The sequence below is a fragment of the Montipora foliosa genome, chromosome 4 (genome assembly GCF_036669935.1).
Source record: "Montipora foliosa isolate CH-2021 chromosome 4, ASM3666993v2, whole genome shotgun sequence".
Classification (NCBI taxonomy): Eukaryota; Metazoa; Cnidaria; class Anthozoa; order Scleractinia; family Acroporidae; genus Montipora; species Montipora foliosa.
In genome coordinates this window covers 17037924-17042538 of record NC_090872.1, presented here as the reverse complement: position 1 = coordinate 17042538, position 4615 = coordinate 17037924, and the positions used below count along the sequence as shown (strand labels likewise).

General features: G+C 41.1%; 1 pseudogene; it reads right to left on the bottom strand.

Annotated features, from left to right (window-relative positions):
• Positions 1–365: 365 nt before the first annotated feature.
• On the bottom strand, positions 366–2561 carry LOC138000065 (beta-galactosidase pseudogene; annotated as a pseudogene).
• Between the last annotated feature and the right edge of the window lie 2054 nt (positions 2562–4615).

Sequence of the window (4615 nt, the reverse complement as noted above, 5' to 3'; positions counted from 1 at the left end):
TTTGTTATCTTTCACCCGACGTTTCTTCTTATCCAACTTACGTAGGCAAGTTTGAATCGTCTTAAGTCAGAGCACCTTGAGCCATGGTTCTTACCCAGACATCCGGCCTAGTTTTTTCCTTCCCTGTCGGTTTTTTTTTCCGGCCTCCGTCTGACAATGGAATCTTCATTTTTTGTTTAATGAAGCACATTTAGGTCTTGTAGTGTAACTTATTGTTTTAGGTTCACCAAAACGTATACTTTCCGGTGCTCGGCCGAAACCCCCCAAAGTAAATCTAATGAATGGTTTTTGCGTATGTTCTGCACTGCGTGGAGGAGCTGAAATAAACATGATATCCTACGATATTTTTCAATTAAAGCACTTGCTCTATTTAAATTCAATTTATTGCCCTTGTGTTTTACATTAAAACTGTAGCCTACAGTATGGCACTCGAACCCGGTTAAAAAGAGGTATTACATTATTATGTATTACATGACTCTATCTGTTTACATTTAAGATAAAATTTTACTGAAATGAAAAGTCAATGGGGTGGACAGTTCCATTTAAGGACGGAGTGGTAACAAACTCCACAAAGCAAGACTCTGGGGCACCATCGAGTTCAAATAACATAATACTGACAGATTTCCGCTGCTTCAATGACAGCACGTTTGATGGTACAAACAATGTGATCTGCGGACCGATCACTGGCCAGTACCGACCCAAGTTGAAACCATTTACAAAAGCTTGCCCCTTGCTCCATCCAGGAAGATGGAGGAATGTGTCATGCGCGGCACTTACGGCAAATTCGCCATAAAAAAATGAAGGTTGAAAGCTGTCATCAATGCTTAACATATGATTGTTTTTTTCCACAAGATCAAAAGGAAATTCGACCCCATCGGAAAAAAGATTAGTTAAGTTTAAAGGATAAATCTGCCAGTTCATTAAAATTGTCCCATTTATTGTGACGTTATCAATGATTCCTTTAGGCTCAGCGAAACCTTGATTACACCTCCCCATATTCTCCACAAGAATATCAAGGTGTAACTTGTCGCCAATGATAAGAGTGACATTCTGATCTTCATGGCGACGGAACATCGTGGCTTGGCGGATTTTCCCAACGTATATGATGGCTCTGTCGCGGATTAAATTACTGATACTTAGTACAACACTCGACCAGGCAAATATTGGAGGAATTTGGGTTTGGTAAAGAATAAATCCATAGTTCTGTCCAACCTGCTCCATAGTCAAAGGAAAGGACGAGTAGACAGGCCCACGAGGAGCTGATAGCTTCGGTAGGGCATCAAGAAATGTTGACAAATGGGTCATTTCCACCTTACCATATGCAAACTTTGTGGTGTTTGCAGGGATGGGAATCGGTGGTATTTTCTCGTACTTTTCAATAATTTCTCGTAAAATGTGAAATTTCGTTGTTATGTCACCAGCTTCTGTCAAAGGGGCATCATAATCGTAACTTGATATACTTGGCAATAACCCGCGATTTCTGTTGTATGACCCGCCATTCATGAATCCAAAATTAGTTCCTCCATGATACATGTAGAAGTTTACGGAAGCATTTAAGGCCAGCATTTTATCAAACGTTTCAGCAACAAGCTGTGCAGACCTCGTTTGGTGAGGTACACTCCACACATCCAACCAACCAGGGTAAAATTCAGTGTTGACCAAAGGTCCTCTTGGGGAGAATTTACGCATAACTTTAAAGGCGTTTTGGGGGTTCGTTGAAGAACCGAAGTCTACAGTTGCGTAAAGCGACGGAATGTTTCCGCATTTTAACAAATTCTCACTGTCACCATCTACCGTGAAAAGAATAACATCATCACCAAGATATTGACGAAAAACTCCCTCAAGAAATTTCAGATAATTGTGATCACAAGCAGGGAAGTAGCCGTATTCATTCTCCACTTGAACTGATATGATTGGACCCCCATTCGCGTAAAGTAACGGCTTCAATTTTGGCAGCAGAATATGCATCCAAGATTCAACAATGGCAAGGTAATCTTTATTGTCCGTGGATCTCAAACTGATCGATTTGTTTTTTGCCAGCCATGCTGGATAGCCGCCGAATTCCCATTCCGCACAAATATAAGGCCCAGCTCTTATAATCACAAGGAGTCCAAAACTGTTTGCCGTTTCAATAAAACTCACTAAATCTGCATCACCTTCAAAGTTAAACTGTCCCTGCACGGGTTCGTGGACATTCCAAGCTATGTAAGTTTGTACCGCGTTTAAGCCACCCGCTTTCATTTTCAATAGTCTGTCCTTCCAGTAGAAACGAGGAACTCTGAAGTAATGAAGACAACCAGAAATGTAACGAAACGGCTTTCCATCTTTGAGAAAACAATCGTTGTCATAGTCGATGACGAAAGAACGTGCCTCACAGTTCTGAGAAACTACCAAGAAAGCCAACAAAATCAGAGGAACAGTCCGCAACATGGTGACAGCCATCATGTACTCCCAAGAGTCAGAATCAATAGCTTCTTTTAGGTAACTTTTACCACGGATCTGCGCTCCTTGTTCCTTTAAGACAGTGTTACATCCCTCAGTCTCTCGTGATCGTCACATGACACACGCTCCGTTTAGAATGTGAACAGTGACCCGATAAAAATTGATTGCAGTCATTGCATGTCGTTAAAAATGTAGTGGGGAGAAGAGAGAGAGAAAAAAAAATAATAAGTAGGCATTTACATAGCGCCTCTATCCAATGTCCAAACGCACTTTACAACGATAAAAATCAAAATTAAAAACAATAAAAGCTATAAGAAATGCTGGTAAATACTAGATCCAACGTGTGTGTGTAAGGAAAATTGAAATCTCGAATTTCTATCCAAGCACTTTGAAACAGGTAAAAAAGACAACGTTGGCGGCAAGTTTGTAGCCTGCGTGGCAGGCGCTAGAATGGGGATGGGAGAGGGAAAAATTGGGCGCGCGCGAAACGCGCGCGCCCAATTTTTCCCTCTCCCATCCTCTTTCTAGCGCCTGCCACGCAGGCTAGCAAGTTTGAGATAGTTTACGTGAGAGCTCGAAAACAGAATGACGTTGAGTTCAACCACAATAGGTTGGTGATCGACGCCAATTTAATTCTAGCTAGCCAATCACGATTTTTACGAATAGAATCTGAGCGTAAAAAATAGAAAAAACAATAGCGTCCTCCCCTTCTTCCACGAGCGCCCTCCTCTTTTTCCCTCCGTTTTCCCTTTTCCTTTCTCCTTCCCCTTCGAACGCCTGCCACGCAGGCTATTGCTCATCTTTTCCGTGTTCCTTCTTGATCTCCAATGTGGCGAGATCTGGAAGGCGAGGTTCATAGTTGTTAACCTTAACATTTTATTCCAATAAATAAGGTGAATTTCTTTTGTCTTTTACTTTTCTTTTCTGGACTCCTTTCATCCATGGTTTCCCAATAACACAAAGGGACAAGGGACAAGGAAGAGTCTCAATGTCAATCATTCTCGGGACTTAAGCAGTTCAAAACAGGAGTGACGGCAGTGGTACGAAACTTTGTAGTCACGACAGTATCCGTAAAAATCAATGTTACAGTTTTAAAAAGTGTGTAATGTAACATTCAACTTTTTTAGCTGAAATAAAACAACTGGATATCATCGACCTTTCTTGTTCTCATTCCGGTTCCGTTTTCGGATCCGGATCCCGTCCCGGATTCCGAATTCCGGATTCAGTATTCCTGATTTTACCTTCTTCCAGGCACCTGCTAAATCTTTCAAAAGCGGCGACTTTCAACAGCTCCCAGGATATCATTTTGAACCCTAAGCAAAGGCGTTTCAGCACTATGTGATTTCTTGTATGCAGACTGGAAAACTTCACCTAGATCCTTATTCAAAATATAGCTCGTTAACTGACGAGCATCAGCCTTTTCAATTAATTGGAAGTAAACATTAGATTCGAAACCGGTCGAAAATTACTAAAAACGTCAAAGTCAGAATCCACCTTCGAATTCTTCAATAAAGGAATCAACAGCGCTTCCTAGTGAACGTCCGCAAATGTTCTGCGACTGTATTGGGTTTGGATTTGGCGTTAGGGTTATCAGCTAAAGTGCGGCGGTGTTCATGAAAGCGGTCCTTTGAACGTCGTTTAGTTTCTCCCATGTACTGTAGATTACATCTGTTACCTTGAATCATGTAGATAGGATTTTTAAAAGTTTAGTTTCGCAGATTATGTTGGAATTAATGGCACTGCTTTGCAAGTGGAGAAGAATGTGTAGTTGTCTAACCAACTAGTCGGAAAGAAAAGGCAACAATAAAGTTAGCAAATGCAAGTTAAAGAAATATTCATTTGGGAATAAAACGAAATAAAGCGTCACGCTTTTCCCTACAAGAGGACTATAACTAGTAGTCCTCTAGTAGCGTAGCCAATTAAAATGCAGGATTTGCATTTAATTGTCCACTAGTTGGGTGATACTAATAGTGGATAAGTTAGCTGTAACCAGCAAGTCTCGAAGGTTAGGGTGGCGTCAAGTCTTGACTCTTGATGGCACAGTGACATGTTTCAAGGCGCGGGTCAAGTCAGATGAACAACTTGAATCCAAACACTTCCCACGGGATACAGGAAATTTAGAAAAACCGTGACATTGCAATTTGTGACTACGAAGAAAAAAAGGAAAAAAAAA